This window comes from Phyllobates terribilis, unplaced genomic scaffold, assembly GCF_046119375.1.
Source record: "Phyllobates terribilis strain yellow unplaced genomic scaffold, ASM4611937v1 Scaffold_124__1_contigs__length_5142088, whole genome shotgun sequence".
Lineage (NCBI taxonomy): Eukaryota > Metazoa > Chordata > Amphibia > Anura > Dendrobatidae > Phyllobates > Phyllobates terribilis.
The window spans coordinates 4,086,211-4,112,011 of record NW_027362884.1 but is presented as its reverse complement, the minus strand read 5'-3'; the positions used below and the strand labels follow the sequence as shown (position 1 = coordinate 4,112,011).

The following is a 25,801-nucleotide window of genomic DNA, read 5'->3' as shown; positions in this document are numbered from 1 at the left end:
TGAAAAGTCCATTTGTGGAGATGAGCTCCTGGACTCCCGTTAAGAAGACATGTTGTCAACCTCTAGATCCCTTACATGCCTGCACTTTTCGGCTTGCTGCTGCTGCAATCCACGCGTTTTAGATCTGCATAACTCCACCTCTTTAAACACAGCACCTTCACCCCCTGCTGTTCCCACCCGCCTCAACACCGTTGGAAGGGAGGAGAACCAATTAAGGCGGGGGGTGGGGTGGAACGAGCAGCTGTCTACCCTTAGCAGGAGGGCTCCTGATTACATACCTCTCCTGCTGCTGCTGCTGCTGCTGGCTGTCCAGCAGCAGACTGAAGGTGGCTGCTGCTGTGCACAGGTATATAAAGGCTCAGAGCCTATTATGACACGCGCAGCCAGCGTTCCATTGCCACATTCCATCTACTGCAGGCAGGATACCTGGCTGGCTGAATGTCGCTGAGAAGCTCACAGAGACCGCCATAAGCAACAGTTTAACAGAATGCCACAGACTAATCAACCAAACTTTTTGGGTTGGGTTCTCTTTTATAGTCTGCAGGCATTAAATGAAAGAAGTCAGTGTTCCAGCAGAAGGAGACAACGTTTCAGAAAAGGCATTGTAGCAAACCAAAAAAGAAATTTTAAGCGCAGCAGAGTAACCAGCGCACATACCTGTTAGCTCAGGTGAGTTTAAAAGGCTGCTGTTGATAACAAGGGCATTTGCTAAATAGATGGTGTGTGTGCAACAATATACTGAAAGGTCAATTATATTGTGCAGCTTATCTCACCACCTGTAGTTATTTAGGTGAAAGCTCCAAAATGCTTGCCTAATATGTCTGTTTATCCAAAAGGAAGTAAAAAGGGAGAGCTAGAAAGATAGCATTGCATCACATTACATGGCAATGCAATGCACAGTTGCTGAAGTTGAACCAAAATGAGCTTGTAATCTGGCTTCTGCAACTTTGAACATGAAAAATCCAATGAGGAGAAGAAAAGCAAAGCCAAAGAGTCCATCCCAAAATCCGACAAACAAGCAAAATGAACAAAAAACATTGAATTCAATTCTTTCTGATTTTAGAAACTGCATTAAAGAAGGGGTGCACCGGTCCTGGAGATACTGCAATACCAGGTCAATGCGTGGAGTGGACAGAGCAAGCTCTTTTTCCATCTCCCTGTTCTAAAAATCCATTTAATATATGGTCCCCAGATAGGGGACGTATCAGATATTAAACTGATAAGAACAGATACTACACTTGATCTTAGCCAAAAGGCCGAGAAGCGATAACCAGAATTGGTTTCAAACTACGGAGCCACCCAAGGATCCTGAAAAGTCCATTTGTGGAGATGAGCTCCTGGACTCCCGTTAAGAAGACATGTTGTCAACCTCTAGATCCCTTACATGCCTGCACTTTTCGGCTTGCTGCTGCTGCAATCCACGCGTTTTAGATCTGCATAACTCCACCTCTTTAAACACAGCACCTTCACCCCCTGCTGTTCCCACCCGCCTCAACACCGTTGGAAGGGAGGAGAACCAATTAAGGCGGGGGGTGGGGTGGAACGAGCAGCTGTCTACCCTTAGCAGGAGGGCTCCTGATTACATACCTCTCCTGCTGCTGCTGCTGCTGGCTGTCCAGCAGCAGACTGAAGGTGGCTGCTGCTGTGCACAGGTATATAAAGGCTCAGAGCCTATTATGACACGCGCAGCCAGCGTTCCATTGCCACATTCCATCTACTGCAGGCAGGATACCTGGCTGGCTGAATGTCGCTGAGAAGCTCACAGAGACCGCCATAAGCAACAGTTTAACAGAATGCCACAGACTAATCAACCAAACTTTTTGGGTTGGGTTCTCTTTTATAGTCTGCAGGCATTAAATGAAAGAAGTCAGTGTTCCAGCAGAAGGAGACAACGTTTCAGAAAAGGCATTGTAGCAAACCAAAAAAGAAATTTTAAGCGCAGCAGAGTAACCAGCGCACATACCTGTTAGCTCAGGTGAGTTTAAAAGGCTGCTGTTGATAACAAGGGCATTTGCTAAATAGATGGTGTGTGTGCAACAATATACTGAAAGGTCAATTATATTGTGCAGCTTATCTCACCACCTGTAGTTATTTAGGTGAAAGCTCCAAAATGCTTGCCTAATATGTCTGTTTATCCAAAAGGAAGTAAAAAGGGAGAGCTAGAATGATAGCATTGCATCACATTACATGGCAATGCAATGCACAGTTGCTGAAGTTGAACCAAAATGAGCTTGTAATCTGGCTTCTGCAACTTTGAACATGAAAAATCCAATGAGGAGAAGAAAAGCAAAGCCAAAGAGTCCATCCCAAAATCCGACAAACAAGCAAAATGAACAAAAAACATTGAATTCAATTCTTTCTGATTTTAGAAACTGCATTAAAGAAGGGGTGCACCGGTCCTGGAGATACTGCAATACCAGGTCAATGCGTGGAGTGGACAGAGCAAGCTCTTTTTCCATCTCCCTGTTCTAAAAATCCATTTAATATATGGTCCCCAGATAGGGGACGTATCAGATATTAAACTGATAAGAACAGATACTACACTTGATCTTAGCCAAAAGGCCGAGAAGCGATAACCAGAATTGGTTTCAAACTACGGAGCCACCCAAGGATCCTGAAAAGTCCATTTGTGGAGATGAGCTCCTGGACTCCCGTTAAGAAGACATGTTGTCAACCTCTAGATCCCTTACATGCCTGCACTTTTCGGCTTGCTGCTGCTGCAATCCACGCGTTTTAGATCTGCATAACTCCACCTCTTTAAACACAGCACCTTCACCCCCTGCTGTTCCCACCCGCCTCAACACCGTTGGAAGGGAGGAGAACCAATTAAGGCGGGGGGTGGGGTGGAACGAGCAGCTGTCTACCCTTAGCAGGAGGGCTCCTGATTACATACCTCTCCTGCTGCTGCTGCTGCTGCTGGCTGTCCAGCAGCAGACTGAAGGTGGCTGCTGCTGTGCACAGGTATATAAAGGCTCAGAGCCTATTATGACACGCGCAGCCAGCGTTCCATTGCCACATTCCATCTACTGCAGGCAGGATACCTGGCTGGCTGAATGTCGCTGAGAAGCTCACAGAGACCGCCATAAGCAACAGTTTAACAGAATGCCACAGACTAATCAACCAAACTTTTTGGGTTGGGTTCTCTTTTATAGTCTGCAGGCATTAAATGAAAGAAGTCAGTGTTCCAGCAGAAGGAGACAACGTTTCAGAAAAGGCATTGTAGCAAACCAAAAAAGAAATTTTAAGCGCAGCAGAGTAACCAGCGCACATACCTGTTAGCTCAGGTGAGTTTAAAAGGCTGCTGTTGATAACAAGGGCATTTGCTAAATAGATGGTGTGTGTGCAACAATATACTGAAAGGTCAATTATATTGTGCAGCTTATCTCACCACCTGTAGTTATTTAGGTGAAAGCTCCAAAATGCTTGCCTAATATGTCTGTTTATCCAAAAGGAAGTAAAAAGGGAGAGCTAGAAAGATAGCATTGCATCACATTACATGGCAATGCAATGCACAGTTGCTGAAGTTGAACCAAAATGAGCTTGTAATCTGGCTTCTGCAACTTTGAACATGAAAAATCCAATGAGGAGAAGAAAAGCAAAGCCAAAGAGTCCATCCCAAAATCCGACAAACAAGCAAAATGAACAAAAAACATTGAATTCAATTCTTTCTGATTTTAGAAACTGCATTAAAGAAGGGGTGCACCGGTCCTGGAGATACTGCAATACCAGGTCAATGCGTGGAGTGGACAGAGCAAGCTCTTTTTCCATCTCCCTGTTCTAAAAATCCATTTAATATATGGTCCCCAGATAGGGGACGTATCAGATATTAAACTGATAAGAACAGATACTACACTTGATCTTAGCCAAAAGGCCGAGAAGCGATAACCAGAATTGGTTTCAAACTACGGAGCCACCCAAGGATCCTGAAAAGTCCATTTGTGGAGATGAGCTCCTGGACTCCCGTTAAGAAGACATGTTGTCAACCTCTAGATCCCTTACATGCCTGCACTTTTCGGCTTGCTGCTGCTGCAATCCACGCGTTTTAGATCTGCATAACTCCACCTCTTTAAACACAGCACCTTCACCCCCTGCTGTTCCCACCCGCCTCAACACCGTTGGAAGGGAGGAGAACCAATTAAGGCGGGGGGTGGGGTGGAACGAGCAGCTGTCTACCCTTAGCAGGAGGGCTCCTGATTACATACCTCTCCTGCTGCTGCTGCTGCTGCTGGCTGTCCAGCAGCAGACTGAAGGTGGCTGCTGCTGTGCACAGGTATATAAAGGCTCAGAGCCTATTATGACACGCGCAGCCAGCGTTCCATTGCCACATTCCATCTACTGCAGGCAGGATACCTGGCTGGCTGAATGTCGCTGAGAAGCTCACAGAGACCGCCATAAGCAACAGTTTAACAGAATGCCACAGACTAATCAACCAAACTTTTTGGGTTGGGTTCTCTTTTATAGTCTGCAGGCATTAAATGAAAGAAGTCAGTGTTCCAGCAGAAGGAGACAACGTTTCAGAAAAGGCATTGTAGCAAACCAAAAAAGAAATTTTAAGCGCAGCAGAGTAACCAGCGCACATACCTGTTAGCTCAGGTGAGTTTAAAAGGCTGCTGTTGATAACAAGGGCATTTGCTAAATAGATGGTGTGTGCAACAATATACTGAAAGGTCAATTATATTGTGCAGCTTATCTCACCACCTGTAGTTATTTAGGTGAAAGCTCCAAAATGCTTGCCTAATATGTCTGTTTATCCAAAAGGAAGTAAAAAGGGAGAGCTAGAAAGATAGCATTGCATCACATTACATGGCAATGCAATGCACAGTTGCTGAAGTTGAACCAAAATGAGCTTGTAATCTGGCTTCTGCAACTTTCAACATGAAAAATCCAATGAGGAGAAGAAAAGCAAAGCCAAAGAGTCCATCCCAAAATCCGACAAACAAGCAAAATGAACAAAAAACATTGAATTCAATTCTTTCTGATTTTAGAAACTGCATTAAAGAAGGGGTGCACCGGTCCTGGAGATACTGCAATACCAGGTCAATGCGTGGTGTGGACAGAGCAAGCTCTTTTTCCATCTCCCTGTTCTAAAAATCCATTTAATATATGGTCCCCAGATAGGGGACGTATCAGATATTAAACTGATAAGAACAGATACTACACTTGATCTTAGCCAAAAGGCCGAGAAGCGATAACCAGAATTGGTTTCAAACTACGGAGCCACCCAAGGATCCTGAAAAGTCCATTTGTGGAGATGAGCTCCTGGACTCCCGTTAAGAAGACATGTTGTCAACCTCTAGATCCCTTACATGCCTGCACTTTTCGGCTTGCTGCTGCTGCAATCCACGCGTTTTAGATCTGCATAACTCCACCTCTTTAAACACAGCACCTTCACCCCCTGCTGTTCCCACCCGCCTCAACACCGTTGGAAGGGAGGAGAACCAATTAAGGCGGGGGGTGGGGTGGAACGAGCAGCTGTCTACCCTTAGCAGGAGGGCTCCTGATTACATACCTCTCCTGCTGCTGCTGCTGCTGGCTGTCCAGCAGCAGACTGAAGGTGGCTGCTGCTGTGCACAGGTATATAAAGGCTCAGAGCCTATTATGACACGCGCAGCCAGCGTTCCATTGCCACATTCCATCTACTGCAGGCAGGATACCTGGCTGGCTGAATGTCGCTGAGAAGCTCACAGAGACCGCCATAAGCAACAGTTTAACAGAATGCCACAGACTAATCAACCAAACTTTTTGGGTTGGGTTCTCTTTTATAGTCTGCAGGCATTAAATGAAAGAAGTCAGTGTTCCAGCAGAAGGAGACAACGTTTCAGAAAAGGCATTGTAGCAAACCAAAAAAGAAATTTTAAGCGCAGCAGAGTAACCAGCGCACATACCTGTTAGCTCAGGTGAGTTTAAAAGGCTGCTGTTGATAACAAGGGCATTTGCTAAATAGATGGTGTGTGTGCAACAATATACTGAAAGGTCAATTATATTGTGCAGCTTATCTCACCACCTGTAGTTATTTAGGTGAAAGCTCCAAAATGCTTGCCTAATATGTCTGTTTATCCAAAAGGAAGTAAAAAGGGAGAGCTAGAAAGATAGCATTGCATCACATTACATGGCAATGCAATGCACAGTTGCTGAAGTTGAACCAAAATGAGCTTGTAATCTGGCTTCTGCAACTTTGAACATGAAAAATCCAATGAGGAGAAGAAAAGCAAAGCCAAAGAGTCCATCCCAAAATCCGACAAACAAGCAAAATGAACAAAAAACATTGAATTCAATTCTTTCTGATTTTAGAAACTGCATTAAAGAAGGGGTGCACCGGTCCTGGAGATACTGCAATACCAGGTCAATGCGTGGAGTGGACAGAGCAAGCTCTTTTTCCATCTCCCTGTTCTAAAAATCCATTTAATATATGGTCCCCAGATAGGGGACGTATCAGATATTAAACTGATAAGAACAGATACTACACTTGATCTTAGCCAAAAGGCCGAGAAGCGATAACCAGAATTGGTTTCAAACTACGGAGCCACCCAAGGATCCTGAAAAGTCCATTTGTGGAGATGAGCTCCTGGACTCCCGTTAAGAAGACATGTTGTCAACCTCTAGATCCCTTACATGCCTGCACTTTTCGGCTTGCTGCTGCTGCAATCCACGCGTTTTAGATCTGCATAACTCCACCTCTTTAAACACAGCACCTTCACCCCCTGCTGTTCCCACCCGCCTCAACACCGTTGGAAGGGAGGAGAACCAATTAAGGCGGGGTGTGGGGTGGAACGAGCAGCTGTCTACCCTTAGCAGGAGGGCTCCTGATTACATACCTCTCCTGCTGCTGCTGCTGCTGCTGGCTGTCCAGCAGCAGACTGAAGGTGGCTGCTGCTGTGCACAGGTATATAAAGGCTCAGAGCCTATTATGACACGCGCAGCCAGCGTTCCATTGCCACATTCCATCTACTGCAGGCAGGATACCTGGCTGGCTGAATGTCGCTGAGAAGCTCACAGAGACCGCCATAAGCAACAGTTTAACAGAATGCCACAGACTAATCAACCAAACTTTTTGGGTTGGGTTCTCTTTTATAGTCTGCAGGCATTAAATGAAAGAAGTCAGTGTTCCAGCAGAAGGAGACAACGTTTCAGAAAAGGCATTGTAGCAAACCAAAAAAGAAATTTTAAGCGCAGCAGAGTAACCAGCGCACATACCTGTTAGCTCAGGTGAGTTTAAAAGGCTGCTGTTGATAACAAGGGCATTTGCTAAATAGATGGTGTGTGTGCAACAATATACTGAAAGGTCAATTATATTGTGCAGCTTATCTCACCACCTGTAGTTATTTAGGTGAAAGCTCCAAAATGCTTGCCTAATATGTCTGTTTATCCAAAAGGAAGTAAAAAGGGAGAGCTAGAAAGATAGCATTGCATCACATTACATGGCAATGCAATGCACAGTTGCTGAAGTTGAACCAAAATGAGCTTGTAATCTGGCTTCTGCAACTTTGAACATGAAAAATCCAATGAGGAGAAGAAAAGCAAAGCCAAAGAGTCCATCCCAAAATCCGACAAACAAGCAAAATGAACAAAAAACATTGAATTCAATTCTTTCTGATTTTAGAAACTGCATTAAAGAAGGGGTGCACCGGTCCTGGAGATACTGCAATACCAGGTCAATGCGTGGAGTGGACAGAGCAAGCTCTTTTTCCATCTCCCTGTTCTAAAAATCCATTTAATATATGGTCCCCAGATAGGGGACGTATCAGATATTAAACTGATAAGAACAGATACTACACTTGATCTTAGCCAAAAGGCCGAGAAGCGATAACCAGAATTGGTTTCAAACTACGGAGCCACCCAAGGATCCTGAAAAGTCCATTTGTGGAGATGAGCTCCTGGACTCCCGTTAAGAAGACATGTTGTCAACCTCTAGATCCCTTACATGCCTGCACTTTTCGGCTTGCTGCTGCTGCAATCCACGCGTTTTAGATCTGCATAACTCCACCTCTTTAAACACAGCACCTTCACCCCCTGCTGTTCCCACCCGCCTCAACACCGTTGGAAGGGAGGAGAACCAATTAAGGCGGGGGGTGGGGTGGAACGAGCAGCTGTCTACCCTTAGCAGGAGGGCTCCTGATTACATACCTCTCCTGCTGCTGCTGCTGCTGGCTGTCCAGCAGCAGACTGAAGGTGGCTGCTGCTGTGCACAGGTATATAAAGGCTCAGAGCCTATTATGACACGCGCAGCCAGCGTTCCATTGCCACATTCCATCTACTGCAGGCAGGATACCTGGCTGGCTGAATGTCGCTGAGAAGCTCACAGAGACCGCCATAAGCAACAGTTTAACAGAATGCCACAGACTAATCAACCAAACTTTTTGGGTTGGGTTCTCTTTTATAGTCTGCAGGCATTAAATGAAAGAAGTCAGTGTTCCAGCAGAAGGAGACAACGTTTCAGAAAAGGCATTGTAGCAAACCAAAAAAGAAATTTTAAGCGCAGCAGAGTAACCAGCGCACATACCTGTTAGCTCAGGTGAGTTTAAAAGGCTGCTGTTGATAACAAGGGCATTTGCTAAATAGATGGTGTGTGTGCAACAATATACTGAAAGGTCAATTATATTGTGCAGCTTATCTCACCACCTGTAGTTATTTAGGTGAAAGCTCCAAAATGCTTGCCTAATATGTCTGTTTATCCAAAAGGAAGTAAAAAGGGAGAGCTAGAAAGATAGCATTGCATCACATTACATGGCAATGCAATGCACAGTTGCTGAAGTTGAACCAAAATGAGCTTGTAATCTGGCTTCTGCAACTTTGAACATGAAAAATCCAATGAGGAGAAGAAAAGCAAAGCCAAAGAGTCCATCCCAAAATCCGACAAACAAGCAAAATGAACAAAAAACATTGAATTCAATTCTTTCTGATTTTAGAAACTGCATTAAAGAAGGGGTGCACCGGTCCTGGAGATACTGCAATACCAGGTCAATGCGTGGAGTGGACAGAGCAAGCTCTTTTTCCACCTCCCTGTTCTAAAAATCCATTTAATATATGGTCCCCAGATAGGGGACGTATCAGATATTAAACTGATAAGAACAGATTTTTTTTTTTTTTTTTTTTTTTTTTTTTAGACTCAGATTACAAAGTCTTGGAATCAACAAAAAGATAAGAAGACTCAAATCCATCATCGTGCATTCTACCAATTTTAATACTTCTCCAAATCTTTTATTTTCTTTTTCTTTTATATATATATATTTATTTATTTTTTCCCTCTTTTTTTTTTTTTTAAAAAATTATATAGTTTTGGCTATTTTTTTTTGTTTGTTTTTGTTTTTGTTTTTTTGTTTTTCCACAGGTTTTCAAAAAATCAAAGCTTACAAGGTAAGTTCATTCCATTTACATTGTTTCCATTTCTCATTTGCTTTCACCTTGCCAAGCGTCATTTTGTCCCTCCAGAAATACATGTACAAATAACTTAGACATAATTTAATACACTGGTCGACTGTTACTTCCTTATGTTTAAACACTAAAATGTTCCTTGCTTTCCACAATGCCGCCTTCACACATGCAATAATAATCCATACAATTTTAAAATCCTCCTCTCTTATCCCCATCCCATAAAATACTCTGTAAAAATCCAAAAAATTAACAGTACTCACAGCTCTCACTATATTGCACACTTTCCTCCATATTGTCTGTGCAAAATTACAATTCCAGAAGATGTGCATGGGTGTTTCACTATTCCCACACCTGGATCTTGGGCACACTTCAGATCTTACCAACCCACGCCTGTGTTGGAACTCACGGGTTGGCAGGCAGTCTTTTACTATACACCAGAGTAAATCCCTGTGTTCATTAGATAACACACTATAATTTACATTCATCCAGATTCTTTCCACAATTTTGAATGAAAAATGTTCCACAGGACTGATACCTATTCTCTCTTCCAGGATTTTTAGGATTTTTTTATGGCATTTAAGAACATTTATTTCGACCATCTTAAGTTTAAAATCTCTTAAAATTTTTTCTAAAACAATATAATTTCCTGGAGGTAAAAACCTATAAGGCCTATTTAGAGACATCTCCAACCATTTATAATTTCTAATATAGAAACCTAAATTATATATAGAAAACAACTTTAGCTTAGAGCCTGGTCCTAATAAAGTGCATACACAGTTCGCTACATACTTTGCATATAAAAAGGACCTAATATCCGGAAAACCTTTCCCACCTTTTTTCTTTGATTTATATATCTCCTCTCTCTTTACTCTTTCCATCTTGGATCTCCATAAAAAATTAAAACATACCTTAATAACTCTCTTCATGATATTATTTTGGGGGATAAAAACTGTTGAGACATATAAAAACATTGCGAGTAAAACCTGTCTAATAATTAAAATTTTTCCTTCCAGGGTAAGATCTCTCAACTGCCAGAAAGTAATCTTTTTCTTAACTCTTTCCAGCAGAGACTCCCAATTTCTTACATTACCACCTGACTCTGAGAAATAAATACCTAAAATTTTTACTTCATTCATTCTTGTTAATTTACACTCAGAATCTACAATAAAATCACCAACAGTTAAAATACCAGATTTTTCCATGTTAATTTTAAAACCCGATGCGCCCCCAAACCAATCCACTGTTCTTATGGCTCTGTTCATGCTTCTAGTGTCTTTAACTAAAACCGTCACATCATCCATATATGCCACCACTTTAACTTGTTCATTGCAACTCCCGGGAATAAAAAAACCATTGATTACCTTATCTCTCCTAAAAGCTGCTAAAAGTGGTTCAATTGCACAAATAAAAAGAATAGGGGATAAGGGACACCCCTGTTTAACGCCACAGTTTATTTTTACATTATCAGATAAAAAACCATTAATAGATATTTTGCTAAAACATGATTTGTAAAGAGATTTAATACGTTTGCTAAAAACATCCGGGCATCCCATTTTCTCTAAAACTGCAAATAAAAAATCATGGGCAACTCTATCGTACGCTTTTTCAAAATCCAAAGTAATTAGAGCAAGCTTTTGTTTTCTGTCTAAAACATCCCATAAAACATCCCTGATTAAAATCAATGAGTCGCTGATTCTCAGATTTGGCACTGCACACGTCTGATCCACTTCTATTACTGAGCCGATTACCTTTTTTAATCTATTTGCTAGTAACTTTGCATATACCTTACAGTCCGTATTTAAAAGGGTTATTGGTCTCCAATTTTTAATCAGTTCTTTATTTCCTTTCTTAAATAATAAAACAATAAGACCCTCCCACCACGACTCTGGGACACTAAAAGATGCTTCTGCTTCTAAAATTACTTCATAAAAATCCTCACCCATGATCTCCCATAAACACTTGTAAAATTCAACAGGTAGTCCATCTGCTCCCGGCGTTTTGTTATTTTGTAGCGTATTAATTGTATTAAAAACTTCCTCTTTAGTAAAATTCCCTATTAAAAAAGATTTATCTTCCGCATTAAAATTTTTTTCCAGTCCTTCTAAAAAATGTTTTTTTAGAGACACATCCGTGTTTTTAACAGAAAATAAATCATCATAAAATTCTTTTGCTTTCATCTTCTTCCCCTCCAAACTTGTTTCTCCTTCCAAAACCTTCATATAATCCTTCTTGTCACATATTTTTTTAAAAAAGAATTTTGTGCATTTTTCATCCTCGTCTAAAACTTTTACTCGGGAATTAAAAATAATTTCTTTACCTTTTTCTTTCAGGCAGTTTTGGATCTTTTCTTTTGTTGTTCGGATCGCCTCCTGCAGATCACATCCGTTATTTTCGAGGTGAAAAAAACATTGCAGTTTAGCATTAAGATCATTATAAAAAATACGTTTTGCAGCAGCTTTCTTCTTTCCTTCTTTAATAAAAAATATTTTTACCTCCTTCTTGACAAAATCCCACCAATTAAAAATAGATTTAAAAAACGTTTTTTTTAGCTTCAGTTTTTCATACAGCTTTTTAAAACCTTCCATAACCACCTCGTCTTGTAGTAGGGATACATTAAATTTCCAGTGTGACGGTCTTTTATCCACATCTGATTCTATTTTAAAACTACATTCTATTATTTTATGATCTGAAAAAGGTGTTGAATGCGTTTTAAAACCTGAGCATGTTAGGGCTTGAGATATAAAAATATAATCTATTCTGGATGAAACACCTCTCCCCACCCAAGTGACTTCATGCTCCTTTTTTTGTCCATCTAATGCCCATGTATCTTTAAGATTAAAAGCTGCTAAAATATTTCTAAGACATGAAGCTGACCCATCTTTTACATTTTTTAAATGACAATTAAAATCCCCACCTAAAACTAATGGATCTACTCCAGGTAAAAACAGCTGCAACAGTTCAAACAAATGTAATCTCAAGGCTTTTTCTGCATTTGCATACACATTAAAACACCTCACTTTCTTCCCATTTTTCTGCACATCAATTCTTAAAATCCTCCCAGGGTATATCTCTTCATAATTTACAATCTCCCAATCTTTAGAGCATAAAAACCCCACACCATCACTTTTTGACTCGTTCCCACCAGAAAAGCATAAGTTACCCTTCCATATACCCTGTAAATATTCATAGCTTATTTTTTTTGTCAAATTACATTCTTGTAGAAAGATAAAATCAATATTTTCATTATTTAAAAAATCATATAAAGCAGTTCTCTTATATAGGTCGTTAAACCCCTGAACATTCAGGGACATTGAGCGGATCATCTTCTAACATTTAGTGCAGGGCTCTTCCCTCCGCCCTCATTCTCTACTGCCGGAGAAGATGGGTCTACCTCCAGATCTGATACATCCGAAGATGACACACTCCCCAGCAGACTTGTTGCTTCTAATGCCTTTACTTTCCCACCACATGGTATTCCTTCATTATCACTTCTATCCACACTTCTTTTTAGAGATTTTTCTGTGCAGTCCATTTGTACCTGCGCGCAAGGTAAGCTCTGCGACAGGGAATTAGTAGGAGTGGACTCCACTACTTCTGGAATATCACTTTCCCCTCCACAACTACTCCCTTTACTTAGTGGAGAAATTTCTTGCAACATTTGACTCTTCTCTTCTCTCTTCTGATCTTCTTTCTTCTGTTCTTCTATCTTCTTCTTTTCATTCTTATCTTCTTTCTTCTTATCTTCTTTCTTCTGCTCTTCTCTCTTTTTCCTTTCCATCTGTTTCTTTATCTCCATGGCCCTTTTTTCTATGTCCTCTATCCTCTTCTGTTTTTCCTCTTCCTTCTTTCTCTTCCTTTCTTCCAACTTCCTTTCCTCTTCTTCTTGTGATTTTTTAACCCGTTCCTCCTTCTTCTTCTCCTTCATTGCCCGTCCCTCCTCTTCCTCTTTTCTCTTTCTTTCTGTCTCCTCCTTCTCACTCCTTTCTTTCTCCTCTTCCCCTTTTTCCTCTTCAGCAGCAATGCCTGCTTCCACATCGTCTTTAGCTTCTTGTTGCTGTTCTTCAGGCGATGTGTCCATCTCCTCTACATCCTTTTTCTTATTTTTAGGGCACTCATCCATCTGGTGAGGAGTACCCATGCAACTAAAACACTTGTTACATTCTGCATCCAGATGTCCATATTTTTTACACACACGGCAGTAGTGTGGCATCCCTGGGAAGAATAAATAACCGCGGCTATGGTTGATATAAACCTGCGGCGGAGGTCTGGACACGCCCCCCTCCTCATTCGGGTTCTTCCTAAATGATACCACATACACACGTTTCCCGTTCCACACTCCAAACTGTGTTTCCCCGCGTCTCTTAGGGATGATTTTGTCACAATACATTGATAGGTAACTTTCAACCTCAGAGTCTGTAATAAATGGACTAAACAAATGAATCGTCAGTACTTTCATTGAAAACTGAAAAGAGGGGATTACTTTCACCCCCTCCAGCTCTACCTTCTCTTTATTTACTTCATAAAGAGCGTAGGCACTTTCACACTGCGAGGCTTTATTAAGCGTAACATCATAAAGTCCTCGAGAAAAAAAAGATTGAAAGCAAAAAAGATGCTCCTTGTCGATCTTCAAGAGCTTACAAATAACATTGAAAATAAATTGAGAATCTTTCACCTGCCGGTGGTCAGGAGCAACCACGAACCTGATGGTGTCCTTCAGCGGATGCTCCTCCGAGAAATAATCATTCGGGTTGCTTGCTTGATTCTCCTTCCTTCCTCCAGGGTTTCTCCTTGTCTCCATGATTTTCCTCTTCTTTTCCAGATACCAAGGAAAATATCACACACGGATCGCAGCCTCCACGAAGTTCGTCCTCCCTCCAACACACCGTCCTCCGTAAAGAAAAGGCACTGCAGCTTTAGCACCGATTCCCAAAAGCAGCACTGGATATCTCCAAAGGCCAAGAATCGGTTCTGCCACCACAGTAACCTTCAGCCCAATGTCACAACCCACTACAGATCGTGCAAAAAGGCCGAGAAGCGATAACCAGAATTGGTTTCAAACTACGGAGCCACCCAAGGATCCTGAAAAGTCCATTTGTGGAGATGAGCTCCTGGACTCCCGTTAAGAAGACATGTTGTCAACCTCTAGATCCCTTACATGCCTGCACTTTTCGGCTTGCTGCTGCTGCAATCCACGCGTTTTAGATCTGCATAACTCCACCTCTTTAAACACAGCACCTTCACCCCCTGCTGTTCCCACCCGCCTCAACACCGTTGGAAGGGAGGAGAACCAATTAAGGCGGGGGGTGGGGTGGAACGAGCAGCTGTCTACCCTTAGCAGGAGGGCTCCTGATTACATACCTCTCCTGCTGCTGCTGCTGCTGGCTGTCCAGCAGCAGACTGAAGGTGGCTGCTGCTGTGCACAGGTATATAAAGGCTCAGAGCCTATTATGACACGCGCAGCCAGCGTTCCATTGCCACATTCCATCTACTGCAGGCAGGATACCTGGCTGGCTGAATGTCGCTGAGAAGCTCACAGAGACCGCCATAAGCAACAGTTTAACAGAATGCCACAGACTAATCAACCAAACTTTTTGGGTTGGGTTCTCTTTTATAGTCTGCAGGCATTAAATTAAAGAAGTCAGTGTTCCAGCAGAAGGAGACAACGTTTCAGAAAAGGCATTGTAGCAAACCAAAAAAGAAATTTTAAGCGCAGCAGAGTAACCAGCGCACATACCTGTTAGCTCAGGTGAGTTTAAAAGGCTGCTGTTGATAACAAGGGCATTTGCTAAATAGATGGTGTGTGTGCAACAATATACTGAAAGGTCAATTATATTGTGCAGCTTATCTCACCACCTGTAGTTATTTAGGTGAAAGCTCCAAAATGCTTGCCTAATATGTCTGTTTATCCAAAAGGAAGTAAAAAGGGAGAGCTAGAAAGATAGCATTGCATCACATTACATGGCAATGCAATGCACAGTTGCTGAAGTTGAACCAAAATGAGCTTGTAATCTGGCTTCTGCAACTTTGAACATGAAAAATCCAATGAGGAGAAGAAAAGCAAAGCCAAAGAGTCCATCCCAAAATCCGACAAACAAGCAAAATGAACAAAAAACATTGAATTCAATTCTTTCTGATTTTAGAAACTGCATTAAAGAAGGGGTGCACCGGTCCTGGAGATACTGCAATACCAGGTCAATGCGTGGAGTGGACAGAGCAAGCTCTTTTTCCATCTCCCTGTTCTAAAAATCCATTTAATATATGGTCCCCAGATAGGGGACGTATCAGATATTAAACTGATAAGAACAGATACTACACTTGATCTTAGCCAAAAGGCCGAGAAGCGATAACCAGAATTGGTTTCAAACTACGGAGCCACCCAAGGATCCTGAAAAGTCCATTTGTGGAGATGAGCTCCTGGACTCCCGTTAAGAAGACATGTTGTCAACCTCTAGATCCCTTACATGCCTGCACTTTTCGGCTTGCTGCTGCTGCAATCCACGCGTTTTAGATCTGCATAACTCCACCTCTTTAAACACAGCACCTTCACCCCCTGCTGTTCCCACCCGCCTCAACACCGTTGGAAGGGAGGAGAACCAATTAAGGCGGGGGGTGGGGTGGAACGAGCAGCTGTCTACCCTTAGCAGGAGGGCTCCTGATTACATACCTCTCCTGCTGCTGCTGCTGCTGGCTGTCCAGCAGCAGACTGAAGGTGGCTGCTGCTGTGCACAGGTATATAAAGGCTCAGAGCCTATTATGACACGCGCAGCCAGCGTTCCATTGCCACATTCCATCTACTGCAGGCAGGATACCTGGCTGGCTGAATGTCGCTGAGAAGCTCACAGAGACCGCCATAAGCAACAGTTTAACAGAATGCCACAGACTAATCAACCAAACTTTTTGGGTTGGGTTCTCTTTTATAGTCTGCAGGCATTAAATGAAAGAAGTCAGTGTTCCAGCAGAAGGAGACAACGTTTCAGAAAAGGCATTGTAGCAAACCAAAAAAGAAATTTTAAGCGCAGCAGAGTAACCAGCGCACATACCTGTTAGCTCAGGTGAGTTTAAAAGGCTGCTGTTGATAACAAGGGCATTTGCTAAATAGATGGTGTGTGTGCAACAATATACTGAAAGGTCAATTATATTGTGCAGCTTATCTCACCACCTGTAGTTATTTAGGTGAAAGCTCCAAAATGCTTGCCTAATATGTCTGTTTATCCAAAAGGAAGTAAAAAGGGAGAGCTAGAAAGATAGCATTGCATCACATTACATGGCAATGCAATGCACAGTTGCTGAAGTTGAACCAAAATGAGCTTGTAATCTGGCATCTGCAACTTTGAACATGAAAAATCCAATGAGGAGAAGAAAAGCAAAGCCAAAGAGTCCATCCCAAAATCCGACAAACAAGCAAAATGAACAAAAAACATTGAATTCAATTCTTTCTGATTTTAGAAACTGCATTAAAGAAGGGGTGCACCGGTCCTGGAGATACTGCAATACCAGGTCAATGCGTGGAGTGGACAGAGCAAGCTCTTTTTCCATCTCCCTGTTCTAAAAATCCATTTAATATATGGTCCCCAGATAGGGGACGTATCAGATATTAAACTGATAAGAACAGATACTACACTTGATCTTAGCCAAAAGGCCGAGAAGCGATAACCAGAATTGGTTTCAAACTACGGAGCCACCCAAGGATCCTGAAAAGTCCATTTGTGGAGATGAGCTCCTGGACTCCCGTTAAGAAGACATGTTGTCAACCTCTAGATCCCTTACATGCCTGCACTTTTCGGCTTGCTGCTGCTGCAATCCACGCGTTTTAGATCTGCATAACTCCACCTCTTTAAACACAGCACCTTCACCCCCTGCTGTTCCCACCCGCCTCAACACCGTTGGAAGGGAGGAGAACCAATTAAGGCGGGGGGTGGGGTGGAACGAGCAGCTGTCTACCCTTAGCAGGAGGGCTCCTGATTACATACCTCTCCTGCTGCTGCTGCTGCTGCTGGCTGTCCAGCAGCAGACTGAAGGTGGCTGCTGCTGTGCACAGGTATATAAAGGCTCAGAGCCTATTATGACACGCGCAGCCAGCGTTCCATTGCCACATTCCATCTACTGCAGGCAGGATACCTGGCTGGCTGAATGTCGCTGAGAAGCTCACAGAGACCGCCATAAGCAACAGTTTAACAGAATGCCACAGACTAATCAACCAAACTTTTTGGGTTGGGTTCTCTTTTATAGTCTGCAGGCATTAAATGAAAGAAGTCAGTGTTCCAGCAGAAGGAGACAACGTTTCAGAAAAGGCATTGTAGCAAACCAAAAAAGAAATTTTAAGCGCAGCAGAGTAACCAGCGCACATACCTGTTAGCTCAGGTGAGTTTAAAAGGCTGCTGTTGATAACAAGGGCATTTGCTAAATAGATGGTGTGTGTGCAACAATATACTGAAAGGTCAATTATATTGTGCAGCTTATCTCACCACCTGTAGTTATTTAGGTGAAAGCTCCAAAATGCTTGCCTAATATGTCTGTTTATCCAAAAGGAAGTAAAAAGGGAGAGCTAGAAAGATAGCATTGCATCACATTACATGGCAATGCAATGCACAGTTGCTGAAGTTGAACCAAAATGAGCTTGTAATCTGGCTTCTGCAACTTTGAACATGAAAAATCCAATGAGGAGAAGAAAAGCAAAGCCAAAGAGTCCATCCCAAAATCCGACAAACAAGCAAAATGAACAAAAAACATTGAATTCAATTCTTTCTGATTTTAGAAACTGCATTAAAGAAGGGGTGCACCGGTCCTGGAGATACTGCAATACCAGGTCAATGCGTGGAGTGGACAGAGCAAGCTCTTTTTCCATCTCCCTGTTCTAAAAATCCATTTAATATATGGTCCCCAGATAGGGGACGTATCAGATATTAAACTGATAAGAACAGATACTACACTTGATCTTAGCCAAAAGGCCGAGAAGCGATAACCAGAATTGGTTTCAAACTACGGAGCCACCCAATGATCCTGAAAAGTCCATTTGTGGAGATGAGCTCCTGGACTCCCGTTAAGAAGACATGTTGTCAACCTCTAGATCCCTTACATGCCTGCACTTTTCGGCTTGCTGCTGCTGCAATCCACGCGTTTTAGATCTGCATAACTCCACCTCTTTAAACACAGCACCTTCACCCCCTGCTGTTCCCACCCGCCTCAACACCGTTGGAAGGGAGGAGAACCAATTAAGGCGGGGTGTGGGGTGGAACGAGCAGCTGTCTACCCTTAGCAGGAGGGCTCCTGATTACATACCTCTCCTGCTGCTGCTGCTGCTGCTGGCTGTCCAGCAGCAGACTGAAGGTGGCTGCTGCTGTGCACAGGTATATAAAGGCTCAGAGCCTATTATGACACGCGCAGCCAGCGTTCCATTGCCACATTCCATCTACTGCAGGCAGGATACCTGGCTGGCTGAATGTCGCTGAGAAGCTCACAGAGACCGCCATAAGCAACAGTTTAACAGAATGCCACAGACTAATCAACCAAACTTTTTGGGTTGGGTTCTCTTTTATAGTCTGCAGGCATTAAATGAAAGAAGTCAGTGTTCCAGCAGAAGGAGACAACGTTTCAGAAAAGGCATTGTAGCAAACCAAAAAAGAAATTTTAAGCGCAGCAGAGTAACCAGCGCACATACCTGTTAGCTCAGGTGAGTTTAAAAGGCTGCTGTTGATAACAAGGGCATTTGCTAAATAGATGGTGTGTGTGCAACAATATACTGAAAGGTCAATTATATTGTGCAGCTTATCTCACCACCTGTAGTTATTTAGGTGAAAGCTCCAAAATGCTTGCCTAATATGTCTGTTTATCCAAAAGGAAGTAAAAAGGGAGAGCTAGAAAGATAGCATTGCATCACATTACATGGCAATGCAATGCACAGTTGCTGAAGTTGAACCAAAATGAGCTTGTAATCTGGCTTCTGCAACTTTGAACATGAAAAATCCAATGAGGAGAAGCAAAGCAAAGCCAAAGAGTCCATCCCAAAATCCGACAAACAAGCAAAATGAACAAAAAACATTGAATTCAATTCTTTCTGATTTTAGAAACTGCATTAAAGAAGGGGTGCACCGGTCCTGGAGATACTGCAATACCAGGTCAATGCGTGGAGTGGACAGAGCAAGCTCTTTTTCCATCTCCCTGTTCTAAAAATCCATTTAATATATGGTCCCCAGATAGGGGACGTATCAGATATTAAACTGATAAGAACAGATACTACACTTGATCTTAGCCAAAAGGCCGAGAAGCGATAACCAGAATTGGTTTCAAACTACGGAGCCACCCAAGGATCCTGAAAAGTCCATTTGTGGAGATGAGCTCCTGGACTCCCGTTAAGAAGACATGTTGTCAACCTCTAGATCCCTTACATGCCTGCACTTTTCGGCTTGCTGCTGCTGCAATCCACGCGTTTTAGATCTGCATAACTCCACCTCTTTAAACACAGCACCTTCACCCCCTGCTGTTCCCACCCGCCTCAACACCGTTGGAAGGGAGGAGAACCAATTAAGGCGGGGGGTGGGGTGGAACGAGCAGCTGTCTACCCTTAGCAGGAGGGCTCCTGATTACATACCTCTCCTGCTGCTGCTGCTGCTGGCTGTCCAGCAGCAGACTGAAGGTGGCTGCTGCTGTGCACAGGTATATAAAGGCTCAGAGCCTATTATGACACGCGCAGCCAGCGTTCCATTGCCACATTCCATCTACTGCAGGCAGGATACCTGGCTGGCTGAATGTCGCTGAGAAGCTCACAGAGACCGCCATAAGCAACAGTTTAACAGAATGCCACAGACTAATCAACCAAACTTTTTGGGTTGGGTTCTCTTTTATAGTCTGCAGGCATTAAATGAAAGAAGTCAGTGTTCCAGCAGAAGGAGACAACGTTTCAGAAAAGGCATTGTAGCAAACCAAAAAAGAAATTTTAAGCGCAGCAGAGTAACCAGCGCACATACCTGTTAGCTCAGGTGAGTTTAAAAGGCTGCTGTTGATAACAAGGGCATTTGCTAAATAGATGGTGTGTGTGCAACAATATACTGAAAGGTCAATTATATTGTGCAGCTTATCTCACCACCTGTAGTTATTTAGGTGAAAGCTCCAAAATGCTTGCCTAATATGTCTGTTTATCCAAAAGGAAGTAAAAAGGGAGAGCTAGAAAGATAGCATTGCATCACATTACATGGCAATGCAATGCACAGTTGCTGAAGTTGAACCAAAATGAGCTTGTAATCTGGCTTCTGCAACTTTGAACATGAAAAATCCAATGAGGAGAAGAAAAGCAAAGCCAAAGAGTCCATCCCAAAATCCGACAAACAAGCAAAATGAACAAAAAACATTGAATTCAATTCTTTCTGATTTTAGAAACTGCATTAAAGAAGGGGTGCACCGGTCCTGGAGATACTGCAATACCAGGTCAATGCGTGGAGTGGACAGAGCAAGCTCTTTTTCCATCTCCCTGTTCTAAAAATCCATTTAATATATGGTCCCCAGATAGGGGACGTATCAGATATTAAACTGATAAGAACAGATACTACACTTGATCTTAGCCAAAAGGCCGAGAAGCGATAACCAGAATTGGTTTCAAACTACGGAGCCACCCAAGGATCCTGAAAAGTCCATTTGTGGAGATGAGCTCCTGGACTCCCGTTAAGAAGACATGTTGTCAACCTCTAGATCCCTTACATGCCTGCACTTTTCGGCTTGCTGCTGCTGCAATCCACGCGTTTTAGATCTGCATAACTCCACCTCTTTAAACACAGCACCTTCACCCCCTGCTGTTCCCACCCGCCTCAACACCGTTGGAAGGGAGGAGAACCAATTAAGGCGGGGTGTGGGGTGGAACGAGCAGCTGTCTACCCTTAGCAGGAGGGCTCCTGATTACATACCTCTCCTGCTGCTGCTGCTGCTGCTGGCTGTCCAGCAGCAGACTGAAGGTGGCTGCTGCTGTGCACAGGTATATAAAGGCTCAGAGCCTATTATGACACGCGCAGCCAGCGTTCCATTGCCACATTCCATCTACTGCAGGCAGGATACCTGGCTGGCTGAATGTCGCTGAGAAGCTCACAGAGACCGCCATAAGCAACAGTTTAACAGAATGCCACAGACTAATCAACCAAACTTTTTGGGTTGGGTTCTCTTTTATAGTCTGCAGGCATTAAATGAAAGAAGTCAGTGTTCCAGCAGAAGGAGACAACGTTTCAGAAAAGGCATTGTAGCAAACCAAAAAAGAAATTTTAAGCGCAGCAGAGTAACCAGCGCACATACCTGTTAGCTCAGGTGAGTTTAAAAGGCTGCTGTTGATAACAAGGGCATTTGCTAAATAGATGGTGTGTGTGCAACAATATACTGAAAGGTCAATTATATTGTGCAGCTTATCTCACCACCTGTAGTTATTTAGGTGAAAGCTCCAAAATGCTTGCCTAATATGTCTGTTTATCCAAAAGGAAGTAAAAAGGGAGAGCTAGAAAGATAGCATTGCATCACATTACATGGCAATGCAATGCACAGTTGCTGAAGTTGAACCAAAATGAGCTTGTAATCTGGCTTCTGCAACTTTGAACATGAAAAATCCAATGAGGAGAAGAAAAGCAAAGCCAAAGAGTCCATCCCAAAATCCGACAAACAAGCAAAATGAACAAAAAACATTGAATTCAATTCTTTCTGATTTTAGAAACTGCATTAAAGAAGGGGTGCACCGGTCCTGGAGATACTGCAATACCAGGTCAATGCGTGGAGTGGACAGAGCAAGCTCTTTTTCCATCTCCCTGTTCTAAAAATCCATTTAATATATGGTCCCCAGATAGGGGACGTATCAGATATTAAACTGATAAGAACAGATACTACACTTGATCTTAGCCAAAAGGCCGAGAAGCGATAACCAGAATTGGTTTCAAACTACGGAGCCACCCAAGGATCCTGAAAAGTCCATTTGTGGAGATGAGCTCCTGGACTCCCGTTAAGAAGACATGTTGTCAACCTCTAGATCCCTTACATGCCTGCACTTTTCGGCTTGCTGCTGCTGCAATCCACGCGTTTTAGATCTGCATAACTCCACCTCTTTAAACACAGCACCTTCACCCCCTGCTGTTCCCACCCGCCTCAACACCGTTGGAAGGGAGGAGAACCAATTAAGGCGGGGGGTGGGGTGGAACGAGCAGCTGTCTACCCTTAGCAGGAGGGCTCCTGATTACATACCTCTCCTGCTGCTGCTGCTGCTGGCTGTCCAGCAGCAGACTGAAGGTGGCTGCTGCTGTGCACAGGTATATAAAGGCTCAGAGCCTATTATGACACGCGCAGCCAGCGTTCCATTGCCACATTCCATCTACTGCAGGCAGGATACCTGGCTGGCTGAATGTCGCTGAGAAGCTCACAGAGACCGCCATAAGCAACAGTTTAACAGAATGCCACAGACTAATCAACCAAACTTTTTGGGTTGGGTTCTCTTTTATAGTCTGCAGGCATTAAATGAAAGAAGTCAGTGTTCCAGCAGAAGGAGACAACGTTTCAGAAAAGGCATTGTAGCAAACCAAAAAAGAAATTTTAAGCGCAGCAGAGTAACCAGCGCACATACCTGTTAGCTCAGGTGAGTTTAAAAGGCTGCTGTTGATAACAAGGGCATTTGCTAAATAGATGGTGTGTGTGCAACAATATACTGAAAGGTCAATTATATTGTGCAGCTTATCTCACCACCTGTAGTTATTTAGGTGAAAGCTCCAAAATGCTTGCCTAATATGTCTGTTTATCCAAAAGGAAGTAAAAAGGGAGAGCTAGAAAGATAGCATTGCATCACATTACATGGCAATGCAATGCACAGTTGCTGAAGTTGAACCAAAATGAGCTTGTAATCTGGCTTCTGCAACTTTGAACATGAAAAATCCAATGAGGAGAAGAAAAGCAAAGCCAAAGAGTCCATCCCAAAATCCGACAAACAAGCAAAATGAACAAAAAACATTGAATTCAATTCTTTCTGATTTTAGAAACTGCATTAAAGAAGGGGTGCACCGGTCCTGGAGATACTGCAATACCAGGTCAATGCGTGGAGTGGACAGAGCAAGCTCTTTTTCCACCTCCCTGTTCTAAAAATCCATTTAATATATGGTCCCCAGATAGGGGACGTATCAGATATTAAACTGATAAGAACAGATTTTTTTTTTTTTTTTTTTTTTTTTTTTTAGACTCAGATTACAAAGTCTTGGAATCAACAAAAAGATAAGAAGACTCAAATCCATCATCGTGCATTCTACCAATTTTAATACTTCTCCAAATCTTTTATTTTCTTTTTCTTTTATATATATATATTTATTTATTTTTTCCCTCTTTTTTTTTTTTTTAAAAAATTATATAGTTTTGGCTATTTTTTTTTGTTTGTTTTTGTTTTTGTTTTTTTGTTTTTCCACAGGTTTTCAAAAAATCAAAGCTTACAAGGTAAGTTCATTCCATTTACATTGTTTCCATTTCTCATTTGCTTTCACCTTGCCAAGCGTCATTTTGTCCCTCCAGAAATACATGTACAAATAACTTAGACATAATTTAATACACTGGTCGACTGTTACTTCCTTATGTTTAAACACTAAAATGTTCCTTGCTTTCCACAATGCCGCCTTCACACATGCAATAATAATCCATACAATTTTAAAATCCTCCTCTCTTATCCCCATCCCATAAAATACTCTGTAAAAATCCAAAAAATTAACAGTACTCACAGCTCTCACTATATTGCACACTTTCCTCCATATTGTCTGTGCAAAATTACAATTCCAGAAGATGTGCATGGGTGTTTCACTATTCCCACACCTGGATCTTGGGCACACTTCAGATCTTACCAACCCACGCCTGTGTTGGAACTCACGGGTTGGCAGGCAGTCTTTTACTATACACCAGAGTAAATCCCTGTGTTCATTAGATAACACACTATAATTTACATTCATCCAGATTCTTTCCACAATTTTGAATGAAAAATGTTCCACAGGACTGATACCTATTCTCTCTTCCAGGATTTTTAGGATTTTTTTATGGCATTTAAGAACATTTATTTCGACCATCTTAAGTTTAAAATCTCTTAAAATTTTTTCTAAAACAATATAATTTCCTGGAGGTAAAAACCTATAAGGCCTATTTAGAGACATCTCCAACCATTTATAATTTCTAATATAGAAACCTAAATTATATATAGAAAACAACTTTAGCTTAGAGCCTGGTCCTAATAAAGTGCATACACAGTTCGCTACATACTTTGCATATAAAAAGGACCTAATATCCGGAAAACCTTTCCCACCTTTTTTCTTTGATTTATATATCTCCTCTCTCTTTACTCTTTCCATCTTGGATCTCCATAAAAAATTAAAACATACCTTAATAACTCTCTTCATGATATTATTTTGGGGGATAAAAACTGTTGAGACATATAAAAACATTGCGAGTAAAACCTGTCTAATAATTAAAATTTTTCCTTCCAGGGTAAGATCTCTCAACTGCCAGAAAGTAATCTTTTTCTTAACTCTTTCCAGCAGAGACTCCCAATTTCTTACATTACCACCTGACTCTGAGAAATAAATACCTAAAATTTTTACTTCATTCATTCTTGTTAATTTACACTCAGAATCTACAATAAAATCACCAACAGTTAAAATACCAGATTTTTCCATGTTAATTTTAAAACCCGATGCGCCCCCAAACCAATCCACTGTTCTTATGGCTCTGTTCATGCTTCTAGTGTCTTTAACTAAAACCGTCACATCATCCATATATGCCACCACTTTAACTTGTTCATTGCAACTCCCGGGAATAAAAAAACCATTGATTACCTTATCTCTCCTAAAAGCTGCTAAAAGTGGTTCAATTGCACAAATAAAAAGAATAGGGGATAAGGGACACCCCTGTTTAACGCCACAGTTTATTTTTACATTATCAGATAAAAAACCATTAATAGATATTTTGCTAAAACATGATTTGTAAAGAGATTTAATACGTTTGCTAAAAACATCCGGGCATCCCATTTTCTCTAAAACTGCAAATAAAAAATCATGGGCAACTCTATCGTACGCTTTTTCAAAATCCAAAGTAATTAGAGCAAGCTTTTGTTTTCTGTCTAAAACATCCCATAAAACATCCCTGATTAAAATCAATGAGTCGCTGATTCTCAGATTTGGCACTGCACACGTCTGATCCACTTCTATTACTGAGCCGATTACCTTTTTTAATCTATTTGCTAGTAACTTTGCATATACCTTACAGTCCGTATTTAAAAGGGTTATTGGTCTCCAATTTTTAATCAGTTCTTTATTTCCTTTCTTAAATAATAAAACAATAAGACCCTCCCACCACGACTCTGGGACACTAAAAGATGCTTCTGCTTCTAAAATTACTTCATAAAAATCCTCACCCATGATCTCCCATAAACACTTGTAAAATTCAACAGGTA

The 25,801-nt window shown here is 42.0% G+C and overlaps 12 non-coding genes and 2 pseudogenes across 12 annotated transcripts; all 14 read right to left on the bottom strand.

The window, feature by feature from the left end:
• Positions 1-1,077: 1,077 nt before the first annotated feature.
• On the bottom strand, positions 1,078-1,268 carry LOC141203646 (U2 spliceosomal RNA). The gene has a single exon (XR_012274678.1). It is a non-coding gene; the product is annotated as a U2 spliceosomal RNA (small nuclear RNA).
• A 1,115-nt stretch (positions 1,269-2,383) lies between these two features.
• On the bottom strand, positions 2,384-2,574 carry LOC141203645 (U2 spliceosomal RNA). The gene has a single exon (XR_012274677.1). It is a non-coding gene; the product is annotated as a U2 spliceosomal RNA (small nuclear RNA).
• A 1,118-nt stretch (positions 2,575-3,692) lies between these two features.
• Positions 3,693-3,883, bottom strand: LOC141203644 (U2 spliceosomal RNA). Its single transcript, XR_012274676.1, has one exon. It is a non-coding gene; the product is annotated as a U2 spliceosomal RNA (small nuclear RNA).
• A 1,116-nt stretch (positions 3,884-4,999) lies between these two features.
• LOC141203821 (U2 spliceosomal RNA) lies at positions 5,000-5,190 on the bottom strand. The gene has a single exon (XR_012274846.1). It is a non-coding gene; the product is annotated as a U2 spliceosomal RNA (small nuclear RNA).
• Positions 5,191-6,305: 1,115 nt separating this feature from the next.
• On the bottom strand, positions 6,306-6,496 carry LOC141203642 (U2 spliceosomal RNA). The gene has a single exon (XR_012274674.1). It is a non-coding gene; the product is annotated as a U2 spliceosomal RNA (small nuclear RNA).
• Positions 6,497-7,614: 1,118 nt separating this feature from the next.
• LOC141203641 (U2 spliceosomal RNA) lies at positions 7,615-7,805 on the bottom strand. The gene has a single exon (XR_012274673.1). It is a non-coding gene; the product is annotated as a U2 spliceosomal RNA (small nuclear RNA).
• A 1,115-nt stretch (positions 7,806-8,920) lies between these two features.
• Positions 8,921-9,142, bottom strand: LOC141203231 (U2 spliceosomal RNA; annotated as a pseudogene).
• A 6,384-nt stretch (positions 9,143-15,526) lies between these two features.
• On the bottom strand, positions 15,527-15,717 carry LOC141203640 (U2 spliceosomal RNA). The gene has a single exon (XR_012274672.1). It is a non-coding gene; the product is annotated as a U2 spliceosomal RNA (small nuclear RNA).
• Positions 15,718-16,832: 1,115 nt separating this feature from the next.
• Positions 16,833-17,023, bottom strand: LOC141203638 (U2 spliceosomal RNA). Its single transcript, XR_012274671.1, has one exon. It is a non-coding gene; the product is annotated as a U2 spliceosomal RNA (small nuclear RNA).
• A 1,118-nt stretch (positions 17,024-18,141) lies between these two features.
• On the bottom strand, positions 18,142-18,332 carry LOC141203637 (U2 spliceosomal RNA). Its single transcript, XR_012274670.1, has one exon. It is a non-coding gene; the product is annotated as a U2 spliceosomal RNA (small nuclear RNA).
• A 1,118-nt stretch (positions 18,333-19,450) lies between these two features.
• LOC141203636 (U2 spliceosomal RNA) lies at positions 19,451-19,641 on the bottom strand. The gene has a single exon (XR_012274669.1). It is a non-coding gene; the product is annotated as a U2 spliceosomal RNA (small nuclear RNA).
• A 1,115-nt stretch (positions 19,642-20,756) lies between these two features.
• LOC141203635 (U2 spliceosomal RNA) lies at positions 20,757-20,947 on the bottom strand. Its single transcript, XR_012274668.1, has one exon. It is a non-coding gene; the product is annotated as a U2 spliceosomal RNA (small nuclear RNA).
• Positions 20,948-22,065: 1,118 nt separating this feature from the next.
• On the bottom strand, positions 22,066-22,256 carry LOC141203634 (U2 spliceosomal RNA). The gene has a single exon (XR_012274667.1). It is a non-coding gene; the product is annotated as a U2 spliceosomal RNA (small nuclear RNA).
• Positions 22,257-23,371: 1,115 nt separating this feature from the next.
• Positions 23,372-23,593, bottom strand: LOC141203230 (U2 spliceosomal RNA; annotated as a pseudogene).
• Between the last annotated feature and the right edge of the window lie 2,208 nt (positions 23,594-25,801).